Source organism: Malaya genurostris, chromosome 3 (genome assembly GCF_030247185.1).
Source record: "Malaya genurostris strain Urasoe2022 chromosome 3, Malgen_1.1, whole genome shotgun sequence".
NCBI classification, from domain to species: Eukaryota; Metazoa; Arthropoda; class Insecta; order Diptera; family Culicidae; genus Malaya; species Malaya genurostris.
This window is the reverse complement of record NC_080572.1, coordinates 194,947,900-194,975,043: the sequence shown is the minus strand read 5'-3', so window position 1 is coordinate 194,975,043 and position 27,144 is coordinate 194,947,900. Positions and strand designations below refer to the sequence as shown.

At 36.4% G+C, this 27,144-nt stretch overlaps 1 protein-coding gene and 1 pseudogene across 1 annotated transcript in view; both read left to right on the top strand.

Moving 5' to 3' along the window:
* The first annotated feature begins 975 nt into the window (after nt 1–975).
* Nucleotides 976–1,125, top strand: LOC131439693 (U4 spliceosomal RNA; annotated as a pseudogene).
* Nucleotides 1,126–2,577: 1,452 nt separating this feature from the next.
* The window catches only part of LOC131435608 (calcium-transporting ATPase sarcoplasmic/endoplasmic reticulum type), a 112,655-nt gene continuing 88,088 nt past the window's right edge, over nt 2,578–27,144 (top strand). Inside the window, exon 1 of the mRNA XM_058603674.1 lies at nt 2,578–2,704. The gene's annotated coding sequence lies outside the window, so the exon portion shown is untranslated. The remainder of the gene's footprint in view (nt 2,705–27,144) is intronic.

Here is a 27,144-nt window from a genome sequence, read left to right as displayed (position 1 = left end):
AACAAAAAAGTGTTTAAAAATTTCAGCTTATGTTATTTTATAATTTATAGCAGTTAATCGTTTAGTTCAAATAATATGACATTTAAAAATTAGAGAAATATGTTTTATTTAACCAAAATCGTTGTGACTATATTAGTATTATATTAGGATAAGAATTCTATGTAAAAGTGATGCTACGGCGAAGGAATGTAAATGTAAATTGTCTTAAGAAATAAACGTATTTATGGAAAAAAGCGAGTGGGTAATGACAGATACAAAACTTGATGGCTAGAATACGAACAAATATAATATTTGCACGGCTCCATCACACCTCCGACCATCGATAATCGTTCGAATTAGTTGATAACACATAGGCTCGAAAGTCCCGGGCCTAACACATAGATGGTGCTAGTTTTATTGCAGTCACCTTTTTCATGTTATTCTATTCCTTAGTTTGTTAGTTATTGTGTTAAGAGTGACGCTACTTTTGTTATTTTCAGAACAATGGATCAAAAACAAATTCGTGTTTCAATTTTACAGCGCTTCTTAGTGAGAAAAATACCGTTCAAGCAAAGCAATGGCTTGAAAAGTGCTATGGAGACTCAGCACCATCAGAAATAACAATAAAACGTTGGTTTGCTAATTTCAAACGTGGTCGTAGAGACACCGATGATGCAGAAAGCAGTGGACGTCCAAATTAGGCGGTAACACCAGCAAACATAAAAAATTTCACAAAATCGTTTGGAACGATCGAAAAGTGAGGTTGCCTGAGTTAGCTGACATCGTAAAGATATCAAGAGAATGGATTGGCTTTATATTGCATTAGCATTTGACTATGAGAAAGCTCTGTTCAAAGAAGGTGCCGCGTTTGCTCACTGTTGACCAAAAACAAGAGCGTGTTGATAACTCTGAGCAGTGTTTGGCCATGTTTAAACATAACTAACCAGAATTTTTGCATCGATATGTGACAATGGATGAAACATGGATTCATCACTTAGCTTTGCGCAGTGGCGATATCGTAACCAATGAGGTTCAACCGAGGTGCGATTATTGCTAGTTGAAAACTAATGGATTCATCACTTCACTCCGGAATCAATACGATCGTCATCTGAGTGGACAGCAACTAGTGAACCTCGTCCAAAGCGAACAACCGGCTGAAAAGGATATGGCCTCGGTATTTTGGGATGTGCGTTGTGTAATATTTAACGACTATCTTGAGAGAGGAAATACTATTAACAATGAATGTTATATACCATTATTGGAGCGTTTGAAGGCTTGAAAATGCAAAGAAACGACCACATATGGCAAAGAAAAAAAATTGTTTCATCAAAACGACACACACAAGGTGTCACAAGTCAATCAAAACAATGGCAAAACTACATGAATTGAACTTCGAATTGCTCCCACATCCACCGTATTCGCCAGATTTGGCTCCCAGCGACTACTGGCTGTTTTCAGACCTGGAAAAAATGCTCGCACGAATGAAGAGGTTAGCGCTGAAACTGAGGCCTACTTTGAGGACGAAGATCAATTGTTCTTAAAAAGTGGTATTGAAATGTTAGAGCGTCGCTGGAATGATTGCGTTGCTCTTGATGGAAATTACGTTAAAAAATAAAGTTAATTTTGAACCAAAAAAATCGTGTTCTCTTTGTTAGGCCTGGGACTTCTCAGCTCATGTGTTTGATTGTGTGAATTGTGCAAACATTCATTACTTTGCGTTCAGAATTTGAAACGGTGTACTTATACTAAATTACGATTTATTAACATAAACAATATCTTGTAGTTTTGAAACTGCGAATAGAACTTTGTATGGTATCACCAGGACATCCATTTGAACCAAACTTCGTGAAAATCGATATAGCACTCTCAGGGAAAGGTGAGTTTTTTTTGAGGGCCCTTTTTCGCTCTTCGGTTTCGCAACCGGATCGGGATCAAAATCCAAAAAAATCCTGTGACCTTCCTGCTAGAATCGATCCAAGAAAATCGAGTGCAAATTCTTGTTACGCACACGGACCATCTCGACGAACTGTTTCAAACGGTATATGACACTCGTCACTCCGGATCTCAATTTTTACAGTGATTGCAAAAACTTTTTGTACGAGAACGGCAAAAACGATCTGCAACTTTCATTCCAAATTTCATACATGAAGAATGTTACAAAATTCGTTCGAGATATAGGCGCGCAGTTTTCTTATTCGAATATTGAAATCTAAGATCCTGCAAAGCAAGGTAAAACTGTTCTATTGGCTAATTTCTACTATGGGAAATGGATTGAAACCGCCGATCCACGTCAGCATTGACTTTACTATATTTGGACGAATGCCACCCAACTAAGTGCCACCCTAGGGCACCAAACACCTGTTTCTAGACTACAAAGCATCCCTGAAACGTCACGATAATCTAAAACAACAAAATGTCTGCGAATTTCTTCCGACTGGTGTGCTACCGAAGGATTTTAAATTTTTCCCCTGTGCGACCGTTCCTGAAATGCTACAACATTTTGAAAAATATTCTCTATTCACGAATGTAGTGGTGAACAATTTCGATTTGCAAACAGCCGGCTGTCTTTGTGTGCTCTTCTCGGAGTACCCGCCGGGCAGCAACCGACGGACTGATGGCGGAATGTTGGTGGGGTTCCTTTGAACGGGAGCGCAGTGGTTCGAAAATTTATATAAGGACTCGCGCACAGTAAACCTCCGCCGATTGTCTCGACCTTTCAGAACAGGTCAGTTGTTCGATTTGATTTGCTCCGTTAGTTCGGTAGCACTTTTTGAGTGGAAATCGTGTCGATTGGAGGAGATTCGAGCACGTGGTAGTGGTTAACGATTTTCTTTGGGTGCATTTCTACGAAAAATAAAATAACAGTCGGAATCAGTGCATGAAGGGGGTGGAGATATCCGTGATTTTGGAACAAAAATAAAACGAAACGTTTGTTTTTCGAAAAAAACGAAGAAGCTTAAGTTGTTTGCAAATCATATGGTGTAACAGTGTTTGATAGTCCTAGAACTGAGTGTTGAGTTTGTGGCCGATTCAGGACAACTGCGCGACACCTCGTCGAACGCACACCGGCAGCAAATAATCCGAAAATAAATCGGAATACGTCAGGAGGCTCTTGACAACACCGATAGCTAACGATGATAATCTCATCTTCTAGTGGAAATATGTAAATTTAGAAATTCTCCCGTCGAACCGTATGTATGACTAAATGTTTTACATAGTACAGTGGAATGCAACAATTTTGTGAAAAAAAAGAATACTTTAAATATAGCCCTCTCGGTTGTTAGTTTGACCGATTCTGAGAACCGAGATTACAAAATCAATTTATGAACTATTCTGCCAATGGCCCGTTCTGACCGAAGTGATCGTCCGTACATCTCCTGACATTGGTTTAACCTTAGGACGAGCGACCAGAGTTCCCATAATGAGGGACCGTATGGAAAACTCTTTAATATCCCATCAGCGTGAATTGACTTGTCAACAGGTGCGCCGCATAATGGCGATTCGTGTAACGGACAGTTTTCAACCGATGGAAAAACAAGTCTAAAATGCTCTAAACAACTACGCAACCGATCACTGAAATGATCTTCACACGTCTAAGAATATAAGTGCGAAAATATCTACTGCTTTTCAATTTTCTACAAAAGAAATGGAAATTATGCAACGGCAGCCAACAAAGTTTTGCCATCTTGACAGTAATGTGCCGCCTTCCCTGGTCCCCTCCCTCGTTAGCGAAATAGGCGGTTTGACGCGTCTCGCGCGATATTTCCCATTATGCGCGGTCCACTCGAAGCCGACCATTGGGCGTCTCCAACTTGAAGCGCAAACCGTGAAATATGAAAATTTTTGCTACGCGCACTTCTTTTAATAAAAAACACAACGGCCTGAGATAACAACAAGCTCAAAATATTTTCTCACTCACATTTTCCTCCCAAGTGCCCTCGAACCTCAAACCGGTCCTGTACGACGCGCACACATACACACAAACACAGATCACAAACTGGTCAACCGAAAACTATGGTCCGTTGCGCGGTACTATTTTTAGCCTCTCAGGCAGGTCCTTTGTCAACTTCAGTCGAGTTCGGGGTTGCCCAAAGAAAAAAAAGAAAAAGATGCTCCCGCGTCCGTTAGTGCCCTCTCGGTTGGGGAAACGGTTTTCTTCATTTTGCTCGGGTTTTTTTTCCTTTTTTCTTTTTGTGCAAAACAAGAAGACACCAGAAAATCTTGGCAGCGGTCAACGGCGCAAAGAATGGCATAATGTGCCCTCCCCGCACTATTTTTAGTCATTTATTCACATCGTAAATTATTACGCAACGCCGGTGAGCTACCGTAACTTGGTTGCTGGGAAGACATTTTGCGACGTTTTCTCCGTTCCCGGATCCGAGAAGTGAGCGTCTAGCTGGTGGTGAACAGAAACGACACCACTCCAAACAAGTTCTAGTAGTTGCTCAAATTTAGTAGGTTTGGTGGCAATGATTGGAAAAAACGGCGACGCATCTTGGTTGACAATTGATCAGCTGAAAGCATTTGGATAATATACCAAGTGCTATTTTGAAAATACCGCCTATTGGAGAATGTCGATGAAGTCAACTTCCGAATCCGAATACTTACATTTTAACTCAGGTGATTTCGAGTCTCAAAAATATTCTACCACAAGTAATTAGGCCAAGAATGCTTTAGTTAATTGTACCTAATTACGGTGGTGTAAAAAAATAGAATAGTGTTTTCAGCAGGTGACACTAAAAGTACTTCAAAGTACTGCCAGCAAGCAGAAGTGAACAGTAGGATATAGTTTTTGCTTTGTAGTAATCATGCGCTGGAGGAAAGGTGGTAGAAACGCTAGGACGATGGCCTTCCAAACACCAATCCGGATAGGCTCTCAACTTCAGTAGTATCGTAATAGTTAAACATGGCGATTTTAGTGATTAATTTTGGTTTTTCAGTAAACGTACTAGAAGCTTTCCAGAACTAAGTTTTCACTTTTCGTCACTGCCAACGAGAAACAGAACGAGAGGGAAGATAGAAGTTCTAAAACTCAAAAAAATACGAAAAAAGAAAGGCCAGACACGGAATTCGAACCTCCAACCTACTCCCCCCCGTGGAGATCCTCTGCCAACATGTGGGATCATGTTCCAGAAGACAGCCATGTACATCCATAACACTTTGCACGCACCGGTTGAGGTTCATCATCTATCACTTGCTGAACTCGCATCGTAAATCTTGCTTTGACTATTTCAGATGGAGACGGACAACAGAAGCTAGTGATACAGGATGAAATTCAACCGATGCGAGCCAAGTATCCTTCGCACGTTTTTTTTGTGCTGCTTGATCAGGTTGCTTTTTTTTTGCAGCGCGCTACCAAAGATCCATTCAGAACTTAATAGTTATGCCTTTACACTTGACGTAGCGTGCCGCAATTTGTTCGTTTATGATACAATAGTATTGCTATTAACAAGTAAAAATAGTTTGTATGTTCGTGTCGATGTAAACTTCAGCTAAATTAAATGTGAAGTTAATGATAGGATTTATCTTTACATGCTTTGAATTGAAAATTAAAGTGAATTCCTTTCATCTATAACGACGTAAATTTACACCTTGTTTTCTAAGTGTGATTTCTTCTGAATCGTTCTTCAGTTCTTCTGAAATTTTCTTGGCTTGCACAAAACAAATATCAGCGTAACTACACACCTAGAAAAAAATCATGTAAAATTTTACAATAAATATAACTTATGTTTTTTGCATTCTGGCATTATTTCAAGTGCTTTCCTTTCTTGCACATATTTTTTCACTTCTCTTCCTTCATTTACCATTCTACTCTATCAACTACTTAATTTTTGTCTTCGTTCCTTATTTTGCGGTGTTTTAACTATCCGTCTCTTCTTTGCCTCTTTCTGTTTCTATTTCTTCTTCTTACTATTATCATAATTGATCGTCATGGCTGTACTCAATTCCTGCCGGTGACTACAATACAGTTTGGCTTAGTTTACGGCGTTTCCCACTTTAACAATTCTCGGCTGATTTTTCATTAGGGCGTATAAGCAAGTGACAGTTTCTCTTTAATCACTCTCTCTTTCGATTATTTTGATACGATTAATAAGATTTTCTTTGATTTCACTACTCTGTTTGAAAGTCGAAAGTTCCGGGTATCATTTTATGCAAAGAATTGAGGGATAAACGTGGAAACCGCTTGGTAAATAATAGAAGAGAGAGAGTAAACAAAGAGAAACTGTCACTTGCTTATACGCCCTAATGAAAAATCAACCGAGAATTTTGCCTTTATATTCTCTCTTATTTGTTCGCCGGCTAGAGATGTCGGATTTTTTTTATCATTTAATAATCGATTAAAATTTTCAAACTCGATTATCAGGATCGGTAATCGGTTATCAGGATTGTTAATCGATTACTCGAATTTTCTATTTCAAACTTACCGATTAAAGGTTATTCGATTATCTAAGTTATTGATCGATTATTCGATTAATCGATCGACATTGTGACATCCCTATACTTGCTGAAGATTGTGAAGTGAGCAGAGATGCCAAGTGCTAAAAAATAAAATCTGGTCCTTTCCGAAAAAAACGTCTGGAAAAATCTGGCATCATCTATGTCCACAAAAGTTCCATTTTCTTCTTAATATTTCGTTTGCAGCACCCTGTAATTGCAGGCATTTGTGTTGATTGTTTCCTATTACTGAAATAAAAATAAGAAAACTGGCATTTCATATGCACAAAATTTGAAAATCTGTCGAAACAAATCTGGCAGAAGATCTGGTTTTTCGAGTGTCTGTCGAAATGAGAAAAATCTGCCAAATGCCAAATAAATCTGGAACATTGGCAACTCTGGATGTGAGTTTACAACGGACTGCCTGTTAGCTCGGCTGTCCGTGGCCCGTGTTACACACGCTTAAAAATAGTTACTCAAAAATGAGTAAGATCTCACTCAACTACAGAAAAAGTGGAACAACTCTAATTTAGAGTAACTTCTTAAATACTCAAATTTGAGTTTTTCCACTGAAAACGATGTTTGGGTAAAATCTACTCATTTACTGAGTAATGCTTTATTTGTACATGTGCCAAAAATAGAGTAATAAGTACTCAAATTTTTAAAAAAAATTTATTTCAAATTGATTAAATTTAATTTAATTAATTGTAGCATTTACGCTAAATATAAGTACAATATGAATAACTCAAGACGAATCGCAAATTGTGTTATTGCTACTAATTTACTTTTTTATCTCTGGGACCTTTTATTACTTCTACCTCTGGAAGTGAGACATCCCTCCGTAAATTTGCGGGAATTCATTTTTTTTATTGATTCCTGCCAAGGAAAGTTATGATTTAAAAAACGTTGGATTTGTTATTCTCGATAAATAATGATCTTCATTAATGTTTTCCGGAATTGGTTTTTCATTATTATCAACCATCATTGGTTCGTGACTTGTATCTTTCACGAATAATCGATGGGCATTTCCTATATGACGTTTCAGGCTTTTAAATCTTTGGTATCGTGAACCACACTCGGAGCTCACGAAAGATTGGTCTGACTTCCAGCTGGTATTCAAATTATGGCTCTTTGAATTCTTTCGCGTGTCCATGAATTATCATGCCACAACCTTTTTAATATGGCTCAAATACCCTAAAAACGTACTCCTTATTCTAGATTTCAAAATTATTTCTAAATCTTTACCTCGCAATTTGCTCGCCGTTTTAGCGTCAATTTCATTAACGATTTTCTGCATTGTATTATTGCAGACATAAAATTTTCCACAAAATTTCCAACGAAATTAACCACAGATACGTAATTTGAGCAATAGAAAATAGAAAATGATATCACAAAATTTTTCGTTCGATTTTTCGACAGATCGCTGCAATAGTAATCCTAAAATGATTCGATACGTAAAACTCAAGTTTAGAGTAAAAATTACTCATAATATTAACGGGTAACCACTCAAATTTTGACGTTTCCATGTATCATTTGAAAATGAGTAACTAGTACACAAAATCTGAGTAACTTTTTCTAAGCGTACATGTCCAGAATCTGACAATCATGCACTGATATGCACTCAATAGCGGCCCTTACACTATCATTATACTTTTTTCGGTATTTTAACGATATCAAACTAGCTAGAGATTATAAGAGGAGAAAGAATATGAAATCATAGAGCCATAGTACTCAAGGAAGAGCAAGGATGTGAAGAATAAAGTGCGGAAAAGTGAGACGTGACAAGGGTCATTTAAGTAAGCAGAAGGCTTCTCGTATCTAAACTTTTACCTTCTACCAGAGGAGTCGAACTTAGGCATCTTAGCGATACGAGTTATCCGAGTCTCTGATATGTCAGAAAGTAAAGGCAAAGGTCATTTGCCATTTACTGTCCGAACCGGCTATCATCAAAAGTGTCATTACTAAGTAATGACACTTCTGCTCAAACGCTCGTCATTACTGCATTACTGTACATCATTACTTTTTAGCATTACACGTTCATTATTAATGATGAGTATTTGTAACTACTCCAGCAATAGCAATAGCAATGTTTTTATTTTCGTTTAGCTGAAAATAAATTTGATTTGCCATTGAAACGTTAAGGTTAATGAAATATTAACAATTTAAATCTACACTTAGTCATTTTTTCGCGTATAGTTCTAAAGATGTTCAGCACTTCCACAATAAAAAAATAAGAAGAAGAAATAATGTTGGTAATGGTGGAAAATCCGGAATTCCATCATTACTCGTGTCATTACTGAACTCGTAGACCTTACACGATCATTAAAAGTGCCATTACTTTTTAGTAATGACACTTTTAATGATCGTGTAAGGGCCGCTAATATTCGCAAATTTGTTTGCACTTTTCTCGACACACACTGGTCTGAATGCTTGCCTTTTTTGTTTTGCTTCGGCGGAGAAAACGGCACTCTTACCAGCCGCTACCTAATTTTGGGTAGAAAACTAACCAAAATCAACTAAATTGCATAGTAATTTTAGATAATTAGCGTATTACATAACGAGTGATTACCTCAATTTCTAGATAAATGGAAGATTGCCCAAAGTGTTGTCATGGAAACTTCGGCAATGCTCGCTACCTATTTGTTTACGATCAAGTCAATTTTGAGTAGATAGTGATTCAGTTACCATCCACTAGAAACTCAAAAAGAGTAATCGGTTATGTACTTAAAATTTGGGTGGTATCAAAATCTTTCTCCTTCCTAATTTTGAGTTACTCATAGAAAAGATCGACAATGAGCGATTTATCCTCAAAAAAAGTCAACTCAATTGTCACTGTAGTGACTGTTAATACTTCCAAGCTCGTATTGAGCTTTCTGGCAACTGATTTACAACCACAAATGCAAATGAGATTGGTTTGTTTTCATCAGGAAAAATGTTCCGTGAACTTGACGTTGTGTGCCTCCATAAGAAGCTTACAATTAATGTTGTTGTTCCGAAACCGTTCCATGCTGGTGATAGTTCTTACATATTGTTTTGTTTTCATCGGGAAACGTATTGGCCACCCATTTTTCACTAGGGTCGATGTTCATTCTTCACCGGGCATAGAAACTTCAATATTTACTTGCTTGTCATGTGAAGGATTAGCCTTCGCGGTTAAAATAAAGTACTCATTTATGTGTACTATTAGACCCATTTCCAACAAAACTGGGAACACTCTTTTAATGAGTAAATACCCTTTTCTCAATAATGGGTAATGCGAATATGTGTCAAAATTATTTAAATGAGGGAACGAACCAATTTTTTTTAGAAAATTACCGATTTCCAAAAAGATTTAGAAATCAAACCTATTTTCGGATTGCTTAGAAACAGCCAAATACATGAAAATTATTTGGAAAATTTATTGGAATTATTATACATTGAATGTAATATCGTACATCCAGCTCTGCAGCAGACGTCGCAATCAGTGCACAGAGGCGCTAAATGTGATAAACTTTTTGAAGCAACCTTCTGTAAGCGAAAATTAGTGAACTGCTAAGACAAGAATCAAATTATTAAAGACTGTTCCAGAAAGTATGGACGCACTTGAATTTCGTTGTAAATAATTCACAAGTGTTAGATATTCAAATTTTATTCGATATACTGATAATATTAGATTTCAACAACAGAATATTATTCTCAACATTTGCTACTTAGCCATTGTAGACTAGCAGGCGCACCTTCTTGCGAACGTTCCTCATCAAATTCCGTACAGACTTCCTGGCGACAAATTTTGACACTTTTTTCCCATCTTTTTCGAACTGTTGAATGGTTTTGGCTGCCAAGATATGTTTCCTAATATGTGCCTTCGTTAATGTCCAAAATTCCTCAATTGGTCGAAGTTGTATGCAATTTTGTGGATTCATGTCTTTTGGGACGAAAGTGACATTTTTGGTAGTATACCATTCTACCGTTGATTTCGAGTAGTGGTAAGAAGCAAGATCTGGTCAGAAGATAAAAGGATCCTTGTGGCTTCGCATCATGGGTAGAAGTCGTTTTTGTAAACATTCCTTGATGTATATTTCGCTGTTCATTGAAGCAGTGGTGATGAAGGGTTTCGAAATCTTACCGCAGCTACAAATTGCTTGCCAGACCATAGCTTTCTTACCAAATTTTTCGACTTCAATCGATGTTTCGGACTGGTTTAACACTTGCCCTTTTCGCACCGTATAATATTGTGGTCCCGGCAAGGATTTGTAATCGAATTTCACGTAGGTTTCGTCGTCCATGATTATGCAGTTCAATTTTCCAGCAAGAATCGTATTGTACAGCTTTCGAAACCCTCGGCCTGATCGATGCTTCTTTTTATTTATTTAAAAGGTATTTTTATTCAGGCCTATTTGCGTACAAGCTTTACGTGGCCGAATTAGCCGATTTTTTAAATAAAGAATTTTTTTTTAAGTGGATCTCGTTGTCACTCTTTTTCTAGGAGGAGAAGAGCTTCCATTTCCCTCCTGCGAGGGTTGAGGGGCACTTTGTTCGTGGCTCGTCTCGTCATCCATTGCCTCATCGGTTGTATTGTTGTTGGTGTCCGTCTTCGTTTCGTTTTCCTTGTTGTTAGTAGTCTTGAGCTCGTTGCTAGTTGCTTTAGATGCGCCTTGTTGTACGATGGTTACAGTTGCTGATTGGTTTGATGGTGAAACATGAGTACTGCGCTCACTAGTTTTCGTTGTTGAACGGTTGACGTTGTCTTTGGTAGAAGATGTCTTTTTCGCAGTTTCAGTGCAAGGTTTACCGTAGTGTGCAGGCTGTTCACAAAACTGGCATGTAATCAGCTGATTTTCATAGGTAATCAACGTTTTGCACGGACGTGTCCCACTTTGATCACAAATGATGTAAGATGGAATTGCCTTACGTAGATGCATACGTACCACTCGCACGCCATTCCGGATACCGGGGAAAAAATTTCGCCATACTTCCCTTTCGATGGAATGGACTTCCCTTTCGATGGAATGGACTTCACCGTACTGCGACATATTCTCCCGAACGTACTGATCGGTGACCTGCGGGGGGAGGTCATGCACGCGTACTTCTATGGCACTGTCCACCATGTGCACAGGGATTTTGTATTCAATGTTATCACACTCAACACTGTGCACCTCGTTGTTAACCGAAGCAAAAGGAATTGGATCTCTTTCACGTTTAAACATAATGTACACGCAGTTAGACGCCTTGTTGAATTGAATCTCACTTACATTATTAGCGTCTAGATGCATTCGTTCTTTAAGTAAGATTTCAATTTCATTTGCTGCTGGCCTAACTTTGCAACGCGTGAAATCTATACAAATTGAATTTGGTCTTGCAGGCCAAGATTCCGGCTTTGTTAAATCGTATTTGACCATTCCGTACACTCTATTGTTCACTGTACTATATTGTCTTTGTTTCTGTTGTTTCGACCGTATATGATTTGCGACCGTAAATGATTTTCGACTGCGTCGTGTGAGATGCGAGCACGAACTGATCGATGCTTCTTGTTTCGGACTACGTTTTGGTTGTTTCTGCTTCTTATAGGTTCGAAGATTCAAACGTTCTTTAGCACGAAGAACATTTGATTTCGAAGTGCCCATTGTTTTGGCCACATCCCGAACTAAAACCTCCTTCTTTCGCTCGAACGCCTTCAGTATACGTTTATCCAACTGAGGGTTTATCCTCAAAGGTGTTATCCTCACCGAACTTCCTGATTGCATTTCGCACGGCTTTTTCACTTACTCCTTCCATTTTTGCTATCTTTCGCAGCGACATTCCGCGTTCTGTGCACCATTTGTACACAATTTGTCGACGTTGTTCTGCTGAAAGTCCACGTATTTCGAAATAAATTTATGAGAATGAATAAACAACTGCACAAAAGGTTAGAAAAGAGTGTAAACAACAGGACGCAGCCATAAAAATTGACAGATTCTGAACCATTGCGAAATGGCAGCGGTTTTTGGTTGCGTCCATACTTTCTGGGACAGTCTTTATGTATATTAAAATGATGTTAGAACTTATTCAAACTGGATGAATAGACAAGAGTCTTCGGGCAAGTTATACAATCTTATGATGTTCAAAAATCCATTCTCTCGTTTACTAATTTCATTCAAGAATTTTCAACAAGCTATGGTTTTTTTTGATACATTTATTCCGTTGACCAGCAATATGGATAAGGATAGTATTTCACCTAGTTTTACCTATCAAAAAGTACTCAACTTTTGACAGTTCGAATTGAAGTAGAAAATGGGTCTTTGTGGTACTAATAAACAAGTATTAAATTATAACCGTATATGCAATTACATATAAATCAACATGTGTAATTTCCTAAAAAATTTGACCGTATCGTTTTTCCAAAGCATATTCAATAATCCTCGAAAAGAATGTTTGAAATATCATAATATTCAAAAAGAGTTGAACTATTTTTGAATGTGAAGTATTTATTATCTTGGCATAATTCGCCCAATTGTAATACTAATATTGAATAATGAATATAATATGAGATCACTTGGATCTGGTAAAGAAATTATTTTCTGCTCTCAATTTATCTATTGATTGAAAAATGCATAACACAAATAAAATTGCTGGAACCATGCTAAATTAATTTCGCAGTAGCTTCAATAGTAAGATAGACTTCAATAGTAAGATAGACTTCAATAGTAAGATTAGACGGAGAAGTAGTAACCGAAATAGGTATCTGTCCAAATTTCGAGGGATGCATAATAGAATTACAAGAAAGGTATTTTTCAAATCAATCATTGTTTCTGATCCAACCATTCGTAATGCAGTTATTGCTTTTTTAAATGAAAAAATGAATTTGGACTGCTTGGATACAATTGCATATGAATCCAATCACAAAGGAAACATTTTCCAAAACAAACATTTATTGCGTTTATTATGCTAAGATTACTGTTCGGTTATGAACGTACACAAAACGTGATATTGTTAGTCTGAAACAACCCACAATAAACGACGACTCGGGGTAATCACATGGAAACCGAAAACCGATCGCAAAGTTCTCTGCCAACTAGAACCGATGGAGACGCTTGGTGCGTCATGACTCACGGCAAGTTGACTCGTGAAATCCATTATCCATCATCATCATTGTTTTTTTTGCCTTTTATTTTAGTTTCGCTTACACCCTCTAGCGCATGTTACGTGTGCCAACCGTAGCAGTGATTAACAATGTTCAATCCCTGAAAATTAAGCCAATGAAATTTTAACGACTATTCATTTTTTTTGTTTTACGCCACCATTCGAAACCGATTCCGGCGGTATTTGATTCACTGTCCGTTGGTCGGGAAGGCAGTTGGTTTTATTGACCTTTCCCCATCCGTGTGTTGTTGGGGGAGGACGATTGGTTCACCGCAACCCCCACCCCGAACAGTGCCGCTGTGGAAATGGCAAACTCAATTTTACTGTGTGGAAGTTCCACATTCGAACGATGGAACATTTCCATATGGAAATCATTAGAGCTCCGTCGATTGCTCTCTTTGCAAATCGGAGAAAGAGAACGAGACATGAATAAAATTTAAAAGCTAATTATAATTTTAACTTTGCTCATTAAAATATCGTTCAATTTTCGGACGAATAGGCAATGTTGAAGTTCTGTTTTATGGATTGACGGAAGGGATTTAAGAGTAGTGAGGATTTTCCAGCGATAAAATTTCTTTATTGCCGATCGAATGTCACGAAAACGCCCGGTCGTTTGTAGCATTCTAATTAAGACTAATTAATATCCACACGAACAAGTCCTGATCCATCGGAAGGGCACTTTGGTCCCTAATAATACAGCATCGGATCATGAGCTAGCGAAATCTTCTACAGCTACGGACATTCCTTTGTGCTGTTAGTTCAAATATTGCATGACATTTAAACTAGAAACGTTGCCAAAAACAGTTTTGCATCACGGAACCTATTTTTAGTGGGACGATGCGAGGGGGTAAAGAGATTATCGCTGATCACGATCCCGCTTTTAATCAGGATGCTGGCGTATGCAGCTACAAATGTGTTTTCCTTCTTATTGCCACTCAGAGCAGCCGTCTTTCAACACAGGGACACGTGCAGCTCTCGGGGCAGACTGTAAGCGTTGGTGCCGTCTAATCCCGGCAGAATGAATTCACCGAACCGCGAAAATCGATCTCGACCAGGGCAAACCGAAGTGGTGTGTGAAATATTAAATTTTCCTGAAAATTTGCTCAATCGATGGATGATTTGGCGCTGAACCAGATCCGCCCGTTGGTGCCCTTCGGAATCGGTCAATATGTTAGACGAGCGGTTTGACGAATAACACTCGAAAACTTATCAGATTTGGACGCAACGAGTGCGGAAGAATAACAACCGTGGTCGCAGTCGGTGTTGAACAGTCGTTCGCACCGCACGCGTATAGCTCTTGGCTCCTGAAATTTTTTTTTCTGGCTACCTAGAGTTTCATTGATTCAAGGCTTCAGTCTTTTTCAAGGCTACCTGAATCACTAACTAAGTGACTAAGTGATACAAAGAGTGATATTAGAGTGACTAAGTGATACAAAGAGTGATATTAGAGTGACTAAGAAATTAATCAGCCTTTTTTAAGGCTAGCTAGGAGTCTAATCGAAGACTAATTTAGCCTAGTTAATTTAATTTAAAATTTCATTAATTTCAAAAATGCCTGCGTCCAACCGGAAAGGCAACAAGCCTAAGGCTAAAAATAATTCAATACGGAATAAATCACAATCCGTTATTCAACATTTTTCTAATAACATTCACGATCTTATAGAATCTGAATGTAAAAATAAAAGACAACGGACGGATTTCCCTTCCGCTGATCCTATGCCGTCTAACAATATTTACGAGATTCTTCCTGAATCCGATTGTAGCGACATAGAAGAAAATTCTTCAAAAATTCCCAAAATGGACGCTTGTCGTTCTGGGAAGAAACATCAATCTATGCCACCAGTGACGGTGATGATTTCCGACTTCAAAGCATTCCGTACTGAGCTTTCTACTTTTCTCCCGGAAGTAAAAGTCTCATTTCAAATCGGACGAAGAGGAGAATGTCGAGTCTTGGTGGATGGATTGGAAGATTACGAACGTCTTATTCGATATTTGTCCGAAAAACTTCATAAATTTTATTCATATGATATAAAATCAGACAGACCCTTCAAGGCTGTCTTGAAAGGATTATCAAATGATCAAAGTATTGATGAAATTAAAAATGAACTAAAAGAATTGCTTGGTTTTGCCCCTTCCCAAGTAATACTTATGAAAAAAAGAGCGAATGGTACTTCTAAACCACGCTCTGGAATTTCCCATGAACTTTACCTAATACACTTCAATCGAAGTGATGTAAACAATTTGAAAACTTTAGAAAAAGTACGTTTCATTTCCCACATTAAAATTCATTGGGAACATTATAAACGGCATAATCGTATTGCAAACTTAACGCAATGTCGTCGTTGCCAAGGCTTCGGTCATGGAACCAAAAATTGTCATATGGATATACGGTGTTTGAATTGTGGTAAATCGCATTCGAAAGACGCTTGTCCAATGAATGAAACCACTGATAAATTTTCATGTTCAAATTGCAATGGAAATCATAAATCCAATTATTTGAAATGTCCTGTCAGGGAAAAAATTTTAAACGCTCGTTCGCTTAGACAACAAGTCAAATCAACGACCTTAAATTTACAGAACATACCTGAAAATTCTTCTAAGGCACCTGCCAATTCGTCTTCTAACGAAAACAATTTATTGACAGGTAGATCGACCTCGTCATCATCTTCTTCTAATTTCACTTATGCTGGTATATTAGGTAGAAATCTATCTCCTATTTCTTCTAATGTAAATAATCAAAACACAGGACCGCCTTGCAGTTCTTCTTCTAACGAAAACAATTTATTAATAGGTAGACCGGCCAAATCATCTTCTTCTAATGGCAGTCTACCTACAAATATTCCTTCAATGCCATTCGCTTCTTTAAATGAAGTCGATTTAGGCGATATAACTGAAAATAAAATGATCTACCTACAAGATCAACTTTTTCAAATGATCATCCAAATGAATTCGACTTCATCACTTTTTGAAGCATTTCAAATCGGATGGAAATTTGCAAATAATATTATAATGAATTTAAAATTTAACAGTGATGTTAAATAATTATTTGAATATTTTAAATTGGAATGCTCGATCTTTGAAATCGAGTGAAGATGAATTTTATAATTTTCTCAAAGTTCACAAAATTCATATTGCCATTGTGACAGAAACTTTTCTTAAACCAAATGTAAAATTGAAAAGTAATCCACATTATGTGGTTCATCGATTTGACAGGTTTACTGGAATTGGTGGTGGAGTTGCCATTTTTGTCCAACGGCAAATTAAACATCGAATTTTACCTTCTTTCAATACTAAAGTTATTGAAAGCTTGGGAATCGAAGTTGAAACCATTCATGGAATTTATTTCATCGCTGGAGCATATTTGCCATTCCAATGCACCGGCGAACAATTAAATTTCTTTAAAGGCGATTTGCAAAAACTTACAAGATATCGATCGAAATTTTTCGTAATAGGGGACTTAAATGCTAAGCATGTCCAGTGGAATTGTAGGCAAAATAACAGTAATGGTAAAATACTTCATAATCAACTCTCAGCTGGTTACTTCACAGTTCTTCATCCCAGTAATCCTACTTGTTTCTCTTCCGTAAAAAACCCGTCTACAATTGATCTGGTTCTAACAGATCAAAGTCACATTTGTAGTGAACCGATTACACATGCTGACTTTGACTCAGATCATCTTCCTGTAACATTCAGACTTTCCAACGAAGCCATAATTAATCCAATTAGTTATATTTTCAACTATCATAGAGCTAATTGGTTGGATTACAGATCTCACATTGAAAATCATGTGGATGATGAAACTATTTTAGAAAATTCTGCGGACATCGACACAGCAACTGATAATTTGAATCATTATATTATCGAAGCTAGAAATCTTTCAGTTCCCAAAGCTCAAACTAAATTAAATTCTCCTATCATCGATGACAATCTTCAACTGCTCATTCGGTTGAAGAATGTTCGTCGACGACAATATCAACGTTCTCGTGATCCTGCTATGAAAAACATAGTTAAGGATTTACAAAAAGAAATTAAACATAGATTTACTCTTTTGCGAAATGAAAATTTCGCTAAAGAAGTTGAACAAATTAAACCATATTCTAAACCTTTCTGGAAACTTTCTAAGGTTCTTAAGAAACCTCAGAAACCTATTCCTGCTCTCAAGGAAGGAAATCAAATACTTCTTACAAATGGCGAAAAAGCTCAAAAACTTGCTCAGCAGTTCGAGAGTGTCCACAATTTTAATTTGAACGTTGTGAGTCCTATTGAAAATGAAGTCTCACTGAAATATGATCATATTTCAACTCAAGTGTTATCACACGATGACATTATTGAGACGAATTTTGATGAAATTAAATCAATTATTAGAAAACTTAAAAACATGAAGGCTCCTGGTAATGATGGAATTTTTAATATTCTTATTAAAAATCTTCCTGATGTTGCCTTGAGACTCATGGTTAAAATTTTCAACAAGTGTTTTTCATTAGCTTACTTCCCAAAAAGATGGAAAAACGCTAAAGTAATTCCTATCCTAAAACCTGATAAAAACCCAGCAGAAACATCAAGTTATCGCCCAATTAGCTTACTTTCTTCTATCAGTAAACTTTTTGAAAAAATTATCTTGTTAAGAATGATGACTCATATAAATGAGAATTCAATTTTTTTACCAGAGCAGTTTGGATTTCGTCATGAACATTCAACTACTCATCAACTTGTCAGAGTAACGAACATGATAAAAGCAAATAAATCTTCTGGGTTATCCACTGGAGTTGCTCTTCTAGACATAGAAAAAGCATTCGACAGTGTTTGGCACAAAGGTTTAATAGCAAAAATGTCTGATTTCCAGTTTCCTATTTATTTGATCAAAATGATTCAAAATTATTTAACTGATCGTACTCTTCAGGTTAGCTATCAGAATTGTAAATCTGAATTGCTACCCGTACGAGCCGGTGTTCCGCAGGGTTCGAGTGTAGCTCCAATCTTGTATAATATTTTCACTTCTGATCTTCCAAATCTACCCGTTGGTTGTCAGAAATCGCTATTCTGTGACGACACAAGTCTGTTAGCCACAGGTAGAAATCTAAGAGTGATCTGCAGTCGCCTACAAAGAAGTTTAAATATTTTCAGTGATTATCTGTCAAAATGGAAAATTAAACCAAATGCAGCAAAAACGCAATTAATTATCTTTCCTCACAAGCCAAGAGCTTCTTTTCTTAAACCAAACAATAATCACATTCTCAAATTGAATGGCTTGGAATTGACATGGTCTGATCAAGCTAAATACTTAGGTTTAACGTATGACAAAAAACTCACTTTCAAGGATCACATTGAAGGAATCCAGGCAAAGTGTAATAAATATATTAAATGTTTATATCCTCTTATAAACAGAAATTCTAAGCTCTGTCTAAAAAACAAATTGTTAATTTATAAACAAATTTTCAGACCAGCCATGCTTTATGCGGTACCAATTTGGTCAAGCTGTTGTTCCACCAGGAAGAAAACGCTTCAAAGGATTCAGAATAAAATTCTGAAAATGATTCTGAAGCGTCCTCCCTGGTTTAGTACAAATGAGTTACACAGACTCACAAATATAGAACCATTAGATGTAACGTCACATAATATTATAAGCAAATTCCGACAAAAATCGATGCAATCTTCAATTGAGTCGATTCGCTCTATGTATTAGTTAGTAAGTTAGTATATAAGTTCCTTTTCCCCATTACACAATACAAGTAGGTTTAGAATTTTCCCTACACAAAAATCTCAGAATTGCGGAAGCAAATGATGTCTTCATGGTAATAACCAAATCATATATATATAACAGGGCTGAAAAGTCACCACTTGTGGCTGAACACCCAATTTAAATCTTAATAATTTAATTTTAACTCATATTCCAATAAATAGTTATTTAAAAAAAAAAAAAAAAAAAAAAAAAAAACAACCGTGGTCACAGGGGAAGTTAAAAACAGAGCAGATGAGCTCAGTTTGGAGTCTAAGGATATTTGCTTACATTTATCAATAGTTTGTCTAAAATTCCAAATGTATTCTTGTATTTATACGTCATCGAAACTATCGAATAGATAAATGTTTGGGGTTTGAGCGGTTAGTGGAATGAAACTAAACCGGTTTTGAAAAAATTCCCTTCAATTCCACTATGAATTTTGAATAAACTATTTCGTTGTAATTCTGATGTAGTGTTCAAAGCTAACAAGGTAAACATGCTGCAAAAATGTTACTCATTTGAATTTTGTTGGAATACATTTTGGTTTGAAACTTCTATACGCATCAGTATCCAATGAAATGCAGTGGGGAAAAGAAATGAAATGCAGTGGGGAATGAAACAGAAGAAATGGAAATTTAAGAAAAAAAACACTGAGAGACAGGATTTGAAATGAAATTTTTAAGAACAATCAAGGTTCACATTAAATTAATTTTACTGGTACTCTAAACTGTTCTCCATTGAGAAATAACAGTAATTGAATTCAAAAAAGTATAATATTTACCCATCCGAAAAATGTATAATATTTACCCGCATTGAAAGTGACTCATGACTCATTTCTTAGCCGTTAACATAGAAAACGTCCAACAGGAGTCCTTCGTTGATCCAATGACCACAGAACGAGTGGCCATTTCGGGGCATACATTTACTTTTTTTAAACAAACTCGCGGTTTATGAGCAATTTTTTTTCATTCTAAATTCCACATTATCGTAATTACGGAAGGAGCAATGACTTAAACTGTGAATTATGTTTCCCGACACTGAAAAAAATGTTGCAATAAAAATTCTAATATTGAAATTATTTCCAGTGGAAAATAAACCCAAATAACTTTCCGTCCGTCAAATTTTTAAATGGGTCGCAGTTTTAATTAAATTTCACTACTCGACACAAAATAACCACTCAAGTGTCAGATTTCAACCAAAAATTAAAATTAACCGCAAAATGGTTCACAACCTTAATCGACTGCTCGTTTTTGGGTGCTCGATCAATCCGATTGACAGTGACATTATAAACGCCTTTCATATTTCGCTCATTTTATGAATTTGTTAGTGTAAAAGTTAGGCGACTTACGCCATTTCATTACATTCTAGTTAAAGGAATGGATGATGCTAACTAAGGTAAGCTTTTTCGTTCAACAGTTTCTGCTGGAAGTCTAAGAACAAGTTATTTACTGCTCGTTTCTGATTGATTGATCACTTTATGAGTGTAAAAATCAGGCAATTCAGTCCATCACACTTCAGCTATAATTAATGGACGCTGCTGACTAAAGTAAGCCTTTCGTTGGTTCCCAGCAAATTTAAACAGTTTATGGTGAAATTTTAAGAAGAACTGGGCATTTACAAGGACATATCCGAAGAACTTGAAGATTCATCCTTATGAAATTTCATAAGCATAATGATTGATATCATGAAAATGTTCATGAAATATGTGTTATTGTTCATGATATTAATCATTTTACTCATGAAATCATGACTTTTTGTTCATGATAGACATGATTCATGATTGCATGATTTTTAATTATGGTACCGGTAATGGATTTTTACCCGTGTAGGATTTCATTCTAAATTCCACATGGAATTCTGAATGGTAATGTTTCGCCCTCCCCTTTACACTAGCCCAATCATGAAGTGAGTAACATTCATGATTGACATATATAATGCCTGTATCAATCCTAATCGAGCAGTCGAGTAAGAATTCATTACTCAGTCCGTCTTTGAGACAATGTGAGTACACTGAAAACAATTTAAACATATTAGTCCCATATCGATTTTCGCCAATAACGTGTTCCACTTGACTCTCAAATTAAGTGTAAAAGCAGTACATATTTAATTAAAAGCATGCTACATTTATTTGAAATGCACATCAAAACTATGATATATATCGTTACCTCTATATTCTGTATTCTGTAGTCTTCTTCTTCATGAATGTCACATTGTTATCCACAAATACTGCTCATACTTGCATATCTGTCCCATATGTAGAGAAAAAGACGATCAAAATTTTATTTCCGAATTTTTTCATTTATTGTGATACTTAATGCTAAATCATGGTATTATTACAAGAAATATCGGTAATACACCTTTGCTATTCCAATATTGCAACAAATGGAATTATTGAAATTGAAATTGAAACTTTGCATATGAGACAGACATGAGTTGATATTTTTTCACATTTTACTGAACAAACCCTAAACTTTTATTGCAATTTCTGAGAGTATATTGAGGATAGATTTCATTCATCAAGTTAACTAAAAATTAGCGAAAATCGATATGGGACTGTTATGCGAGTATGAGCAGTGAATGTCTGTTGAATTCTCGCATTGTTTGTGAAAATGACCCAGAAGTTATCTGTCAACATTCGTATTGAAGAGTTATTTAAAAACGTGTAGAAGAGATATTTCTTTTTCTTTTTCATCTGGTGTTAAAATTAATACTCGATTGGGCATCGTTTGTGTGCAATTCTTATTGAAAGTTACTTTTGATAGATGTTTCTTGACGTAACAGGATTAATGTAAATATTGTGTCTTTTCTATGTAAAGAAATAAAGTTGTTTTTCTACTCCAAACACAATTATTCTACAGAAATGTAATCTTGATTTGACAAAATGAGTAACTAGAAACTCCCAAAACCCTGCAGTGAAGCTCTGTCTGCTGAATTTTTTGAACAGAAAAATCACTCGTAGTTCAAGGCTCTGTTTCAAAACCGGCAAACGAAATTCCCGAATTAAGTATGTTGTTTCTTCAATAAATTTAAGCAAAACTGAATATTCATAAAATTTTACTACAAGTATGATATTTTAGAAGCAAACAAACCCGAACATTCGAAAAGTCACTCGAACGCAAATACAAATTCAAGCGGTGCCAGAACTTTTTCCATGTTTATCTCGTTGTCAAATCAACGGGTTTTCTTTCTGCTGGTCTCTGGATGTAGGATTACTATTCAAACGGTTTGCATTATGGGTTTTACTTGCCAACTTGAAGTAAAAAATGTGTCTCTTCTACGAATGAGAAAAAGGCGGGTGGGTAATGTCCAGGGCTTGTATTGTGAATCCTCAAACGAACGAAGCAACAAAAAATATCTGCTGTGAACACTTTGCTTAACATAGCTGAATGAGAGACCTATATTAGAGAGAAACTGGATGCGTGAGAGTATATGCTACTGAGCAGACCAATTTCCCTTGCCAAGTAAACTGTCTGTGCTCTCAGTCTCAGTTAACACATGAACTAAGCAATCCATGACAATGTAATGAAATGAAGGGTTCGCTCTCGTTAGTATTGTACGAGAAAGAAGACCTTGCCTCGCGGTGTGCTACAAGACGCGAAGCAAAGTCATATAGGCAATGTTTACGGTTTATTTTTAAAAAGTAGGTTTACAGAAATCATTTTTAACATAATGTTCGCATTCCAAGACCAAATTTGATCACATTTCAAACATACTTTAAACATTTTATAGCAGAAGTTTTGCATTTGAGCCCATTTTCAAAACGATCAATTTGTTTCTTGGCAGTTTACACTGTGTATATATCCTAGAAACACTAAAAGCAATGTTCTTTAAATTAACATTCATCGGAACTAAAAGTTATGAAACTAGTTTCCTCATAGGCATCTACAATATGAGAACCATTCATCAAATGCTAACCTCATGAAGCATAGGTCTCAGCAAGCGGGCATATTCATGAACTAATGAACGAACGAAGCAGCTCTCCTGGCTTGGGTTGCGCTGTGAATTCTACCTGACATACGAATGTGTGTGAATAGCACAGATGGTGAAACCCTTTCGTTCATATTCGTTGCTTCAATTTGCAAGCCCTGGTAATGTCAGAGACATAACTAGATGTCGTGAATACGAAAACAACTGACATGTTCCTTAACACTTCCGAATATCAATTAGTTGATCAATTGTATAAATTATGCTTCACTTGATCTCGATTACTGTGAATTTCACACAGTGAAAAATGCACAAATCTAACCAAACTGTTATAGATTTGCATTAAACTGAGGATTTTTACCTTCGATTTGCGAACAACAAATCCTAATAGTTCTTTAGAAAACTAAGAAGGACCAAATTGTGGAACTCGCTTCGATAGTAACCACTATTCGGAACATTTTCTCGAACGATTTGTTGTACAGCAGCAGATATTTTGTTCTCTTCCTCTGAACGCGTTCTGATTGGCTGGTGTTGACATGGGTCAAATGAGACAGGTTTTTCAATAGTGTACTACTGAAATATTTCAATGCTTTTTCTATACACGCTCAAGTTGAGAAATTTCGATTCCAATTGGTAGTTAGATAATATAAATCCTTTCACAGATCACTGAGCTTTCAAAATACGAGAATGGCAAACGCGCCTTATGAATTATCCACTTTGATACTCGTTTATACCAAACATTTCAGAAAAGTTTAATTTTGAATTATTTGAGATTATGTCAACACAACTGAAAATTTTATCATAAAATTGTGATCATATTTCCGATGGCATGTAGCAAGAATTATGTTGATTTGTTAGATACAACAAGAGATATTCACGATCAAAAACTTATCACTCTCTCAGAGGGTAAATTTTGAAATGGCACCCCATAGTAAAGTAAGTCGTATTCACGACAAAAAGTTATTCTTGCGAAACTTTTAATTTCTCTCGTAACATTAACCCTACAATACCCATTTAAAATAATTCAACGAACCTCCCTCTGTGGAATTTATTGAATGAATCGAGCTGTCAAAAATTGCTCGCGATCAACCGGGGACCGGGGAACAACATGATACATTAGCTAAGTTTCACGTAATTTATTTAAAATAAATTATATTATATATTACATACTATATATTTTAAATAATACTGGGGTATGAATCATTCCCGCGAGAGCGTTATAAGGTTCTTACTCATATTTTGTTGGCTTTCCATGGGCCCTACTGAATTATTAATTATAGTTGGCTGTATGTGATTAGCGACATTGGCAGTGTAGCCAATTTCTTTTATGTATTAATGAATGTTATTTACATTCCATTATTCAAAGAATAATAATTGTCATGTTAATAAAAATTCCGTCGTATTTTTACCTTTTTTTATATATATAAAAAATAGGTATAGAATTCGCTCAAACTTTCGAAAATTTTTCCGAGGCCCGGAGGGCCGAATGACATATACCAATCGATTCAGCTCGACGAACTGAGCAAATGTCTGTGTGTGTGTGTGTGTATGTGTGTGTGTCTGTATGTGTGTTGTCAACTAAGAGGTCGAGATCTCAGAGATGGCTGGACCGATTTTGATCAAACTAGTCGCAAATGAAAGGTCTCCCCGTCACCCAAAACGCTATTGAATGGTTTTGAGATCGGATGTTTACTTTTTGAGTTATTCGAAGTTTTATGTCAGAATTTTCAGTTTTTTGACAGTATCTGTCACAATTGACCTTGAAAACAGAATATGTTTTCAGACTTAGATTCCGCACGATAATACCTATTCAACAAGCCATAGATTGTTAAAATCCGTCCATTTTTAACGGAGATATCGAAATTTTTGTGTAAACGACTTTTTCCCCTATTCCAGCAGTAAGAGTTTTGAGCGCTGTATGACAAAGCAATTTTTTTCTACAAGTTCAGATTCATACGAAAATTCGTATGCTCCCAAACAAAGTTCCTGAATTATGTTTGGTTCCGACCTCTGGTTCCGGAACTACAGGATGATATATGAAACGAAATCAAAATTGTGTAACTCATTCTTCTCGTAGATGGCTGAACCGATCTAAGATTCAAATGAAATCTAAGAATCATTTAAGATGCAAATGAAAAGTTTCAAGATTCTTTAAAACATCTTGCTCTAAGTAGATAGTAATGAGTGATTACAATCTCAAATTGTCGCTTAAAACGACGGTCATTAAAATAATGTAATGAAAACTTAAACACCGAAGAATATTCATGCAAAAAAACACATGCGGATTGATAAAAAAAGGTATCATCTCACTGCTAGGTGGACTAATCACGTTTTTTTCATTAATCTTGCTGCGAACACTGCGAAATACTATGAGAATAACCCTGTGGTAGAGAAAACAGTACAACACCAAAATCGGCCTCCTGTCACGACACCATCTTGATGAGATCAAAATCGGAACTTCATAATCAGCTGATTGCAACATAAACAAACAAACAGTAATGCATTTATTTAACGCGTTTACCTTGTTTAGTGCAAGAAAATTAGTGAATTTTGGGTCGACTCTCTCACAATAACTTGTCGGTTTACCAAAAATACAGCAGACAGTGTTTTGGGACATCAAGTGGAGATAATTTTCACAATTTGAGAGTCGCGATGAGTATCAAAACATCGCAGTGTTTAGGGCTCGAAACGCGAGGGGCTCAACGTAATCGGTACACTTTCAAATGGCTGGTGCTCACAACCGGTGTCAGATGGCTGACCAAAAACGTCAAAGTGGCTCCCAGTCAACGTATACCGGTATACCGATTTCTCGGTATTTGTACAGATTTTTTACCTCTATACCGCAATACAGATATGTACTTCCAAAATACCGATAATTCACGGATCATACAGATAAATACCGCGGTTGTCGCGGGACCTTTTTTTGCTCACCTAAATGAGTCTTCGTGACATTTTCCTGGAACTTATGTAGAAGAGATTTTGGTACCGATATGGTACAGATAAATTTTTGCGTCGAATACAGATTTTTGGAAAAATGACCTGGCAACGATGCTCCCCAGAGATGCCAGATCTGCCTGTAAAACTGCAGATTTCGTACATAGTATTGCAGACATTTTTGGTTATGCACAGTTTTGAAAATCTAGTTTTTCGCAGACCTTCGTCCAAATTTACAGGCTTTTGAAGTTGCCACGATCTTTTTTTTTGCTCGCCAAGTCAGTTTAGCATATCATACTTTATACAGAAATAAAGACATACTTTCCAACTGCAATTTTTTTCGGATATACAGACTTTTGCAACCCTGTCTGAAGATATTTGAAATTTTTACCTGGCATCTCTGCTGCTCCCAGTCTTAGCTCCGAAATCGTAACGTGAGCTGTCTTGTCTTGTCAGTGATTAAAACTATGTGTCGGTTATTTCTTAAAACTCCCTAAGCTAATTTGGTTACGAAATGAATAAATTGGAAGCAGTTTTTGAACATTTAACAACTAATCGTGTTGACAGAACCAGAGAACAAAAATTTTGATTACGCTTGAGAACAATAATGGGAGCTGTCTAGTTGTTTCCCGGTTACTCGCGGTTCAATAGCCTGTTTCGAAAACGGCAAACGAATGTCCCAATTTACTAATCGTTTAGCTCGGAATGAATTCCGAAACAATGTGAAATGTCAACCGCCTCAATAATCTGTAAGAATCGCGATAAAAAGAGCAAACTAAACTGATGGGTGGATGGTCTCATCTTCTTCACTTTGTGTAAAATTTTTCATTACAATTTCTCAGTTTTTTTTTAATAAATCATTAGTTTAAAAATCATGTTTTTCACGTAAACCATCAACCATTTGTTTCCATTTGGCCCACCTGCATAGCGTCGTCGATTTTTTCAACTGAAGTGTATTAGGAAGGAAAATGACGCATGAATTTTATACCGCCATACCATATAACATATACTACAAATGGTGAGAGTGAAAATTCAATGACATTTAAAATGTCAAT